Raw genomic sequence first — 13,550 nt, 5'->3', positions numbered from 1 at the left:
GAAGCAGTTTTACCTGGATCTAGCGTACGTGTGCGTGGAAATAACACGGGAGTGAAGGGGCACTACTCTCTGCTTAAACCATCTGTCAACAAAACAATTAAAATGTTTTAACGTTTTTGATAACGGGATATATGATGTTGTTGACACCGGCATTATGGCAGGGTAGATAAGGGTTTTTGATAATTTCTGGAATATTTCTTGTGTAAATTGTGCTTATTTCAAAGAAGCGTGTGATTTTTTAAATTGTTCAAATCAAGATACGTAGAAAATCGCTAGTTGTAATTCTTCTTCTTCTTTCTTAATTTTAATGTTGAAAGGGATTCCCTCAAACACAATTAACTGTACGTGACAATTGGTTATACTCCATTTATGCCGTAGACTACGATTTCAGCCAGCTTTTCTTTTTTGATTTGATTCCACAGCCTTTGTCCAATCAAGAACAAACTACAAGGCAGCAGTTGTTTGATTTTAGAGTTGTCTCTCTTAGAAGAGTGGTTGTCCCCAGCTACCGAGCCTCATCTGCCCGGGGGTTCAAACACGGGACTCACCGGTTCAGCAACCATGAGCTTTTACCGACTCAACCACGCCGACCCCTCCCGGGGCTTCAAATACTGAACTTATCGGTTCAGCTACCATGAGCTTAACCGACCTGACGGCTACGAACTCCATTTAGTTGTAATCCGGAGACATCGATACCTCTGAGAGATTCGATGCTGCATCCGCTGTCCAACCTACTGATACCTTACCACAAAAGAAACCTTACTTTATGCCACGATACCACATAGCGATACAACTACCATGGCATAACAATGCACCGATGATGTACATTGATACCATATATTCTAAGAGGTTACTGTATTAAAATTATTTTTAAAAAATGCGATTCTTCGTAACGACTCTAAATAACGTTTAGGTACTAAAAACTAGATATGGTTCCTTACTACGTGAATAAAACCAGTACCGTTCCGAAATATCACAATACATTACCTAAAAATGACATCCCGATATTTGCAAAACTGATACCTCCAGTACCATATAACAGAACTGCACTATCATATTGTTCAAAAATATTTTGAAGCAATCTAGCAATTCCACGATACCTACACAAACGATACTATTTATATTGCTTACGATACCACACACTAACAGCACGCACAACTGCAGTGATTCGATACATGAATGCAGCGATACCTACACAAAACGATACTTTTGTACCATATACAATACCACTCATAAACACCACGCAAAACTGCACTCATTCGATAAAAAATACAACGATACCTGCACAAACGATACTATTTAAACCATATACGATACCACACAATAACACGACGCAAAACTGCAGTGATTAGATACAATAATACCACGATACCTACACAAACGATACTATTTATACCACATACGATACTACAAAGTAAAACCTACCTTGAATACACTTATTCGATAAAAAAATACAACGATACTTAAAAAAAACCGATGAAGTACCTACGTAATCACCACTACACATAATTAATACAAGCAACAACTCTCCCGCTCATAAACTTCATTACACCATAATATAACCTACGGTCTAATTAATAATTATTATAATGTAATCAAGCCATTGTATTAATCCTCTCTATCGGGATATGCTTATAGCACCATATGTCGTCTACTGAATTGGGTGTTGGGTTGTTGGCTCCGTGTACATGATCGTATTGATCAGACGATAGGATGTACTTTGGGCTGGTTGGCTGCTAGTACAACTATCCCAACGCTAAACTTAGGTCTGTATGCTTCACCTAACGGCCATCTTCGTCTTTCCCGTCTATGCCTAATACACTGGGGGCAGTTGAAGTAAAGTTGATCTATTTTCCATGACTCCGGTTTATGAGATTGGTTGTACAGAACCAACCCCAGCCGCCTTTGTTTCCCTAATATCAGTCGAGTACCCATCAAAGCTGAGTGGATTCAGAGATCTCCGTCAGAATAGATCTCGGGATCCGAACTCGAGACTTTCATGATAGCAGTCTTTGGCTCTAAAATACGACCACTCTGTCTCTAAAGCGAGACATAAGTAAAAAGCACATTCATTCAACACTTTTTTTTCTCTCAGCGATTGTAAAATAAAACATGTAAAATACACTAAAAAGCACAACCGTAGAGTTAAGATTATACTATAGTTAAGATTACACCAATTAAATGAAGAGATTTCAGTGAATTAGAGTTCAGAGGAAGAACTTAGTGTCATTCCTCTGGTTTAGATAAACTAGGTAGTTGGAGAGCTACCATTAAAAAAATAATAGAACGGTTAACTTATCTAATGAGTACTCTAATTTATATTATACACGATCTAATTTTATAACTCTTTTCTGATAATGGTTAGACGATTAGTGATATTAACCTTAACCAAAGATTGTATGTGTGAGAAAAAAACATACAGTCAGTTGTCGAACTTTAATCAGGTGAAGCAGATTGCACCTATTTTAGTGACTTCAGCATATGAAAGTAAAGTGTAACCAACACTATGATCAGCTACCTTTACTTTACCATCAGAGTTGGGTGCACTCACGGACGTCGCGTAGACTCTAACCTGGGATCTGAACTTGAGACTTTCAAACAACTATGATTTTAAAACCACTAAAACAATCAAGCAGGTATATTAATATATGCTCAGTAATTTATAAAATGATGGAGGAAATAGCCACATACAAGTTACGTTTTAGTTAGATACTGGGTTAGGGGTTCGAGGAACACACGTGTATGTCGTACGTTGGTGTGGGAAGACATGCGACAGGTAGAAAATAGACTATTCAACTGAAGGTGTAAGACATATAGTAACATTATATTTTAATCATATATGTGAGTCCGGTTGTTAACGCAAATTTAAAACATTGATAACATGTATTTTTTTTAAGCCAACAACATGTTTTTAGATAAACAAAACTATTTCTTAAAAAAATATTTTCTTATCAGTCAATTTGCAAGCTTATTATCATCAACCAATGTTTCTACATGTTTCGTTTCATTGTTTTGGAATTTAGCATTTATTTGACACGTAAGCCTTTTCTCAAAACGATTTCCTATTTAAAAAGTAAAATTCTGTAAAACGAAACACGCATTAGAATCTTTAAAAAATGCAAAGAAAAAAAAAACCAAACACCCCCCCACCCCAAATGTTTTAAACGTGAAAGAAAATCTGGCCCTGCGACAGGCTGGATCCAAAAGTTGGACTCCGGGAATTCCCAATTATAAAAACGAAATGACATTTTCCTTGCCACAGAGTTCCTGTCGTTAAAGGGTTAAAGGAGAGAAAATAAGGAGAAGGAGATTTCTGGGGAAATGGGGAAAAATGACTTGATTGCCATGTATAAAAAGAGTTTATGTTTGTTTAGCTGATGATCTTTTTGTTTATGTTTTACATAAATATATATATATAATTTATAACTAAAAGCATCTTATTCAATACAAAAGAGTTTATCAACTAAAGACTATCAAAATTTCAATTAATATTTATTAAAAAAGCACGTTTCCTTAAAATTAAAATAGCCAATTAATCCCGTTTGGAAATCCACTGAAATACTGATTTCTGATATAATATAGCATCGCTTGTCTTAATTAATTACTATAAATTTTAAATGAAGGCATTTAAATGAAGGCAATTGTATTATTTATTACGGATGTGATTTTGGTGTTGTTTCAGTTAGATAAAAGCAATTTCGAAAAGAAGTATAAGATGTTATATTTTGATTACTTTCAACTTTTAAGTGACTTTTCATAGCCAGAAGCGGTACTTTACATATTATGGTTTATAATATACCGAATGCATCCATACAATTTTAGGTAGAAAAATGAAATTGCGCACATAATTATAAAAAGTCAAGGTACGATCAGTCCCGCTTCATTTCACTCAAGAAAGATAACCGTTGAGTTACCTATAGTGCTATATTTCTTGGATAGCCAAGTACTAGATATTTTCAATTTCTATAACATAATAAATTTCACGTCTCTTTATTTCAAGTTAAAAGTTGTAATTTTTTTCTTCATATGACTCTCATCATTTCCTGTTTCTTACAGTACATATGTCTGTTTTTGACGAATATGTCATATTTTTTTATTATACCTTGAGTTTTAAACGGTATTGATCAGTTACTTTGTTAGTAATATAGCTATCGTAAATGTTTTAAATAATTGAACAGATTTCATTTGATTTATCATACAAAGGCTTGTAGTAGTTCATGGATCACTAGTATCTCTTTCACGTTTACAACTGAATAAAAAAGCCACACAAATTTCCACACAACGATTGCCTGGAGTCATCATTTTATATTATTCTAAAATAAATCAGGCGTATCATTCATAAAAATCAAAAGTTAGCAAAAACCAAACGTACAAAGCACCTTTGATATATAGGACTGGTGACAGCACAAATGATCATTTGTCCATGGTATCATTTGTCCTGAGATCATTTGTCAGGGATATTTTGTCTAAGATCATTTGTCATGGAACCATAGGCGCAATATATATATATATATATATATACATATATATATATATATATATATATATATATATATATATATATATATATATATATATATATATATATATATACATATATATATATATATATATATATATATATATATATATATTTATTTATTTATTTATACACATATATCTTACTTTATATAGTTATGATCCAAATAAAACCTACGAAGTCGTAGAACATCTGTTAGAGCTACTTAATCCTTCGGGTGAATAACATTGCACGATGTTGATAAGCCTAATGCATAAGCCGTCATTGGAGTGTAATCTCCTCCGAAGCATGCGAGTAATACTTTACATTGTGGCAGGCGACGCTTAGCTTATTTTTTTTTTGTTAGACTTGGGCATACCATTAAATATAAAGGGAAACACTATGTCATGCTAACTTTACAAACCCTTAATTTAAGAGATTTACACATATCTATTGCGGAAGGACTTGGTAGAATGGTAGAGCTTTTGGCTGCTAACCCAAAACTCTGGAGTTCGGAGCTCGGTAGCGACGTGTGCATGTAGGGCGTCATAGCTATGATGGGTACATGAATTACGTTGGGGGAAAGTAAAGACGGCTTGGGGGATGCCGAGTTCAAGAAAAATATGAAATCTATTTCATCTTCCCAATGGATCGCTAGGTCTAAAGAGGAATCTTTACTTCACAACTAAAAACTGGGAGTTTGATATTCTACAAAATTTAGCCACGGATTCGAACTCTAGACTAGTGGCACGACAATGTGATTACACATGGTCACAGTGAATTATCAAGAGAACATCTGGAATTATTTTCCTGAAAATTTAATTAATTTGACGTTAATCTAAAGCATGGCTTCAGACAGCTTCTGATAGTTTGTATGGAAAAATTCATGATTTATTACCTAAAATATTGTATATAAGATATTACATTTTCAGTATGCTTCTTTAAATAGAAGTTTAATTTGTTATATAATCTGTTAACCCCTAAATAGATGTAAATGCGATCATTTATTTTGTCGTTGCAAAATTAATACAAAATGATCGAAATGATTGTATTATGTAGGCTATTTATAATTAGAAAGTTATTATTTTTATTTGAATTTGGGCTAATTTTAAAGATGACAACATCCTTTTTATTTGTTTTGACTCTATGTTTATAAATTATTTTTAATTTAAAAAAAAATTAATTTTCATATTGTGACATTTACATCTTTTATCGGATAGTCGTGTTTTCTAAATCACCACTATTATTTTCTTTTTTCTTTTCATATCTGGCATCAGACAGATATATCCACAGAGATTTCAACACAAAGTTTATTTGTCCAGACAGCTTTGACCTGTCTATCTGACCAATGGCATTTCGACAGACAACAAAACGAGGATTTTAATCAACGGCGTTTTGACATTGATGTGTTTGACCCAGCCCCTGACGATCCGGGATGGTGTGACCCCGACGTCTAGACAACTGACAAAATGACCCCCGATTCTCAGGAGATATAGACCCCTATTGTTGCTTTACTACAAAATATTCTTGTTTTCTTTTTCGAAAAAGAAAGTATGATAAACATAGATGTTATTGTGCGTATAAGAAAGCGGTTGATTGGTCGATGAGTACAGTTCAGTGTAGTTAACGTGAAAGTGTCAAGCTCCTACCATACTCTAGTCTTCAGAACAGTTAGATGTTTACTCCAGTCTTTAAAAACAAATGGTAGCTGCAGTGGGAACCCCACCCCTATACGGTGTCCAAGCGTCCTTCTCACGCGTCTTTTCTTTTGGATATCGCGGCTTGTAGACAAGACGTGTTTACACTGTCGGGGCTAAGTCCAAAGTTGTGTTACTGTTTGTCTTTATTTGTCTAATCTGTAACCACACGGTTGTGTACTGACAAAGACCTTGGGTCGAAACGTCCATAGTACTTGTAACTGTCTTTAACTTGTGAGGTAACTAACACTATCTGTTTTATTACTAACTCTCCAGTCTTTAGGACAGATAGTTAGATGTTTACTCCATTCTTTGGGAGGAAATGACTACTGTACAAATAGCTGCACGCAAACGCCTACAGCATCGGATTTCACAGAAACATAAAATTGCTACATCTGCCAGATACTACTTCAGATGTGTGATGGCGTGGCTGGGTGATAGAGCACTTGGCTGGTACCCCTAAAGTTTCGAGTTCATACTTCAGTCCGGACTTCAGGCTGTAAAGTGTTCCTTAGTCCATCCGGCACTGGTGGGTCAGTGAGTCACGTGGTTGAAATAAAGGTGGCTGGGCATAGTGTTGACAACATTATCCCTTCATAAGCCGAGGTAAAAACTAGATGGTCTCTTCCGCATCTTCCAAATGGATTGATATGTCTAAAAAGGGAACTTTGAATTTAACATCTTCCAATAAAACTGGCTTCTAAAAGAATAACCCTCAAGTTGACTACACCATTCTTTCATTAAGCGAGATATAAACTACATGGTCTCTTCTTCATCTTCCCAAACGACCGTTATGTCTAAAAGGGAACTTTGACTTTAACATCTTGTATCTCAAATGGCTTCTAAAAGAGTAACCATCAAGTCTACTACACCATCCCTTCATAAACAAAGGTAAAAGCGAAATGGTCTCTTCTTAATATTTTCAATGGAACTATTCCTTTACTTTAACATCTTCCACCTCAACTGGCTTCTAAAAGAGTAACCGTCAAGTTGACAACAGTATCCCCACATAAACCGAGGTAAAAACAAATTTGTCTATTGCTCATGTTCAAAATGAATCGTTATGTCTGAAAAGTGAACTATTCCTCTACTTTAACATCTTCCACCCCAACTGGTTTCTAAAAGAGCAATCACCAAGCAAGAATCAAATGTGCCTTGTAAAACTGCCCACCCTCAGAGGCGTTTAGCAACCCTTCCCGGCGCCCGGTGACAAACTTTCGATTTCTAACCCCCCCCCCCCTCGAACTTTTGATTTGCTCCCACCCCCTCAAACTTTCGATTTGCACCCCCCCCCCTCTCAAACTTTTGACTTGCACCCCCCTCAAACTTTCCATTTGTTTTTCCAACCCATTTTGGCGCCCCCCCAAGGTCGGCGCCCGGGGACGTATGCCCCCCCCCCTCGCTACGCCCCTGCCCACCCTACAGTATTTATCTTGTTTAACCCTTCATCAACCGTGAGCACACAACAGGCACGTGCACTCAAGACAAGAACAGACTCTAATTATTTGCACGTAGTTCCGCTCTGCGTGAGAACCACGTCTAATACAACCGCCAATCAAGCCCCTTAGCGATAACCTGATTTGAATTGTAATTACATTTTTATCGGTATCTTTTTTATTGTATTTTTTAAATTTTTATTTGCAATTAAGATGAATTAATTATGAATCTGCCATCGGTGTTTGTTATTGCAAACGTCACATCTTTTATCTGATGGTTGGGGATTAAAAATGTTCCAACACGCTAATTAACTTTTTTTTTTCATTGTTGTTGCTGTTTTAAGAGTGAGGATGGTACTAGGATAAACGAGAGATATGGGCTTAACGATTGTAAATATTATTTTCTTCACAGGTAAATGATCACTGGTAGAAAATGGTGGATCATTCTCGAACTTAAATCATAATAACAAATGCCAAAACTATGGTAACATAATAGGATTTTACATTATACTATTTTTACTTTTTGAAAACAAAAGGCTAAGCTACAATTTCATTGAGCAGGATATACTTCCGAAACAACGCAGAGTTTTTGAACATGTACTTTTGGAATTAGATCTTTTACTTACATATGCAATTTCATTTATCTATCTGAATTAGTACTCAAGTTATAGGCTTTGAAAAATTGAAATTTAAAAAAAAAATCCCATTTCCGGTTACCGGAAATCGCCGAAAATCTGATACAGAACTACAATTTGATATAATACTTATATAAAACATTTCATCAATCTAGCTGTAACTGTACTCAAGTTATCGTGTTCACATACATATATCCACACACACAGACATACGGACCGAATTGCAAAACCCAGTTTTTTACTACTCGATTACGCATAAAACTCCTAAATGTGTATAAATCTGGATTTATTATTTTGCGGATTAAAATAAGTACCCTATACTTAGTATATGATGAAGTGCTGAAGTGTAAAACGGGGAAAACTGTCAAAATTTCATGTGATTTTTGTGAACGATTACAATACTTCCTCTATACTCTGTATACGAGAAAGTAATAAACCTAATTGGAAACAAATGTGGTAACGGTTAGCTGTCCTCAGTAAAAGGCATATTCAAGCACACACACAAACACATTATATATATATATATATATATATATATATATATATATATATATATATATATATATATATGTGTGTGTGTGTGTGTGTGTGTGTGTGTGCGTGTGTGTGTATGTATGTGTGAGTGTATATTGATAGAGAGAGAGAGAGAAAGTGATCCGGAAGAAGAGAAACAAACAGTATTTAACTCTGAGATACACTTACCCTTTTCAAAGTTTCGATCGTGCGTATTACGCTTGTATAACTGACACGGCAACAGCAAGTCACAGAATCGACGTCAACACTCTAACTTGTTTTAAGTTCACCTGTAATGCGTGTGCCCTGTGCTTGTCAAATATACATCCCCGCGTTCACTTCTTCATTTCGACGACACAAAAAAACAAAAAATCGAATGCAGAAACGTAACAGTTTGCTTAGCAATCGTGCGCTTAATCCTCGCCACGCGTCATGCGGAGTGAGCCAAGTGTCGCTCACTCTTAATCCATTCAGTTCCCCTACCCCCCCCCCCCCCCCACCACCTACCCCTCACCCCCCACCTACCCCCTACCGTCTGGCTTACCACACTCATTCCATTTTGTGATACGATCGCTTGAATTCGCTGTTTGGTTTCGCGGGTTAGGCGGCTAGTGTGGGGGGAAAAGTAGGGGACATAAACCTATCAGGCAGAGTAAAATTTAGGTTAGGAGCTGTATGTAATGAGCCGTGGATGAGCAGTAATTTATGCGAGCGAGAGCGTGAGAGAGAAGAGGGGCCTGTTGTGTTTCAATTAAACGGGTGGGGACGTGAATAGATTTGAAATACGATATTGGAGTTTGGTCAAATGATTGAAAAAATAAAACATTTGCTTTGGGACAATGGCTGTGAAACGATGAAGTCGACTGGAACAAATGCTTCACAGGTGCATGTATATAGACATAAACACACACACACACACATACACACACACGCACGCGTACACGCACAAACAAACATACATAAACCGCCATACAAAGAAACATTTACACGCTTAAGTGCACACGCATTTTTTATCCGATAGCAAAACAAACGCCCCGTTTTTCTAAAAAAATATAATATTATGATAAATATCTACCTAACAGAAATAGCGAGAATAATGAAGACGATGGTGAGTTAAGTAAGGTGAATGAATTGCATATTTAGTGATTAAATGCATTCCTCCATAAAGCAAAATAGGTTCTTTACACTAAACCATAACCTTTCTGTGTTTACCCTTTTCAAAGTTTCGATTGTGCGTATTACGCTTGTATAATTGACATGGCAAGTTTGCTTTTCAATGGACATCTACGCACAAGAATCAGCCATTGAATATTTCTGAGTGGCTAAATACTCTACGGTTGAATTCATTTACCTCTTGACATGCTATAGAGAACATTGTTTTAAATTAGCTGTTAAATTTCTAGTATTCTATAACTATAAACCGTCTGTAAATACCGCTAGGTTTATGTTTTTGATGTAAATTGTGAATATAGCTCTTGACGAACGCTATTCACCTGTTGACCTGGCAGAGAGTTAAAATGGGACACTAAACAAAATTCCGTCATGTCGTTTAAAAAATGTTTTGTTAACAATATTAATAAAGAGTTAAAAAACGCAATATGTTCAGCGATGAAAGTCTCTGTGTCTACCATGCTTTAATCTAACCGCTGCTTTTAAATCGGATACAATCTGCGGAGAACGTAGTTAACCATCTATGTCCTTGTAGTGGTCTCATAGAAATAATTAAAGGTAGAATTCTACTAGGGGTCAGCGTGGTCGAGTCAGTAAAAGCTCATGGTTGCTAAACCGAAAGGTCTCGAGTTCGAACCCTCGGGTAGCCGCTCTTCTAGGAGACAACTCCGAAATCAAACAACTGCCTTGTAGTTTGTTCTTGGTTGGGCAAAGGCTATGGAAGCAAATCCAAAAAGGAAACCAGGCTAATTATTAATTGTGTTAGAGGAAACCCTTCTAACAGTAGAATTAAGAACGAAGAAGAAAAATTCGACTTACATCGTAACTCTTACCACTGGGCCAAAAATTATTATGTTGGTATTTCTTCAATAGGAAACTAAAGTTTTGTAAAACTACAGCAGTGGATCAGTTCTTTGACATTTTTTTGTGTGAACATAAACAACCATTATTCGACCATTCACGATGACCAAACCAGTGGCGTAGCGAGGTCGGGTGTCACCCGGAGCGGCACTTAATGGTGTCACCCCCCAGAGGCGTCGCGACCCTTCCCGGGGATAAATTTTCAAATTTTCGATTTGCACCCCCCCCCCTCAAACTTTTGATTTGCACCCCCCCCCCCTCTAGTTTTCGTTTTGCACCCCCCCTCAAGTTTTTCTCTATATATTTTGCTATTTTTTCCCTTGGTGACACCCCCCTAAATGGTGTCACCCGGTGCGATCCGCACCCCCGCCCCCCCCCCCCCCCTCCTCACTACGCCTCTGGACCAAACCACTATTCACATAGACACGTCCAATTTTCGACCAGATTTGACCAATTTTACAGGCACGACCAACATTCCAACAGAGAAGCATTCGCTACGCTTAACTTTTTTTTTTTTCACTTATCGCTTCCGAACTAAAAAAATAAAAACAAAATGTATTGAAATCCTTCGTATTCCAGGACAGGCTGACACATTAAATCCATTGTCTGGGCACGGCAATTTTTAAAAAGCAAAATCTCCGACAGGTGGTACCAGCATCAGAGTCGCAGACAGGCGAATTAAGGAGCCACGGCGATATATGTCTTCCAGGTTGACGCCCGGCGTAAATTTTCAGAAGGAAACAAAGTGATCCAGGAATAGACTTGTCACAATGGCCGGCTAGCTCACTAGAGCCCGGTGCACATGCGTAGGATTTATAGGGTATTCCCGATGGTAAATGTCATCGATGCGCATTCAGAGTGAGTCGAGTGGGTGGTTAAAAATGGTAGCATGATAATACAGTACCGCTTCAATTTCTTTTTTTTTTTGGCCGGTATAACTATTAAGTTCCGGAATGGCTTGGTCGTATGGTAGAGCTTACGACTAGTAACTAGAAAGCCTGACGTTAAGATCGAGTGTTAAAGCTAATCTTAAGTTTAGATTTACTTACATTATAGTAATTTTAGTTAACATAGGATAGCGTGGCCAAGCGGTAGATACCAAGGCTGCCAACTCGAATGTCTGGATTTCGAATTCAGGTTCAAGTCAGTAAAATGTCCTTGATTCAACCCAGTTCTGATGGGTACCTAACTCACGTTAGGTAAAACAAAGGCGGCTGGTCACACTATCCATATATATGCAGATGTCTCTGAAACAGATGAACTCTACTTCATCTGCCTCGTGTGCATTGGACACGAACACGAAAAGATGTTGAATTCTAGTTAAAACATAACAGACTACGAGTTGTTAACAAACTTCAAGGTGTAATTTTTTACTTAAGGTACAACATAAGAGAAACTGATACTTCACAGGATTGTGTGATAGATATGTTCAGATATACTTTCTAGCGTTATTAAAAGTATTTTAAATCTGGTCTATTTTTGCAATGAGATAGTTTTGAAGAAGATATAAAAGTGCGTTTTTTTGTGTTTGTAAAATTTTAATTGTAAATTTGATCCACTCAGTTGATTAAAGTATGATAATGATAAAAACATTTAACAAAGTTTCTTGATCAAATTGAGCTCCTTTGAAACGGGTTAATTTTTGCACCTAATAGCTTTACCTTATTGTAAAAGAAAACTAGCATTAAAGAACTTTCAAAAAGAGTATAATATTTTGCGATGTTGTGAACAATTCCAAAAAAATTCTTTTCGAATATGACCTTCAAAAAACGCATAGAATGCATTTAAAAAAAAATACTAAATTAATATTTAATAACCCATCATGGCTATTATTAAATAGCTGTGTTGAATGATCTCAAATTTAATTAGTTTTCATGAATTTTTATTTAATGTTTGAATATTTTTTAAAAAAAAGACTATAAAAATTAAAAAAAAAATATTTTTCATTGCATGTGGTGTAAACTTAGCAAATCACATGCACCTATTCAACGCAGATAACGTCAAAAAATATCTTAACAAACAAATCAAGCAAATAATTTTACCACCAATAACATAATATGTCCTAGTCCTCAATTTATCGTTGTTTGTGTATATTGCTTTTGTAATTGTATGTACAAAATATTGTATACGAGCCGACCCGCAGCGTATCATACGCCGCTATTTAGTTGTTTTATTTTTTACTTTTCAGTAATTCATAATTTGTGAATTCGACAGTACCAATGCTGCCACTGAAAATATTTGCTTTAAAACACTACCCCCCCCCCCTTTCCCCTAACCTCGACCCTACACCCCCCCCCCCGTGAAAGCAGCCTCCTCTTAGTTATTTCTTAGTTACCTCCTGTAAGTTTAAAATCGAACTAAATTATCTGCCCCTAATAGAAACCCGGCTCTACGGCTCTACGATTTGTAAACATTTAGCTTTGTAAACATTTAGAGTGAACACCGCTCACCAGATAATGTGGGGGTGGGGTGGGGGTGGTAGTGATAGTGATAGAGAGAAAGAGAAGGGACTGCAAGGAGGCGCTTGCAGCTTGTTTTCTAACGGCTCCCAGAAGAGAATTATATATATAGATGTGTTCTATTAACGTCAATTTTCGTCCTTTCACGAAAGTAATAGTCGCTTTGCACCAGTAGTTAATTTTGATTGCTCTTGTTTGTTGCAATTAGAACTTTCGAGTAGAAAATTCAGTTTATTTGCGTTCTTCTAGTTATGTATTTACAGTATTGTGTGCACGATGTA

At 36.5% G+C, this 13,550-nt stretch overlaps 1 protein-coding gene across 1 annotated transcript in view; it reads right to left on the bottom strand.

Annotated features, from left to right (window-relative positions):
- The window catches only part of LOC131949052 (sex peptide receptor-related protein 2-like), a 40,033-nt gene extending 30,921 nt beyond the window's left edge, over window positions 1-9,112 (bottom strand). Inside the window, exon 1 of the mRNA XM_059310816.1 lies at window positions 8,969-9,112. The gene's annotated coding sequence lies outside the window, so the exon portion shown is untranslated. The remainder of the gene's footprint in view (window positions 1-8,968) is intronic.
- Between the last annotated feature and the right edge of the window lie 4,438 nt (window positions 9,113-13,550).

Source organism: Physella acuta, unplaced genomic scaffold (assembly GCF_028476545.2).
Source record: "Physella acuta isolate Inbredline_101_S28 unplaced genomic scaffold, ASM2847654v3 ptg000671l, whole genome shotgun sequence".
Taxonomy (NCBI): domain Eukaryota; kingdom Metazoa; phylum Mollusca; class Gastropoda; family Physidae; genus Physella; species Physella acuta.
The sequence above is the reverse complement of the archived record's forward strand: the minus strand, read 5'-3'. Positions and strand labels throughout refer to the sequence as shown.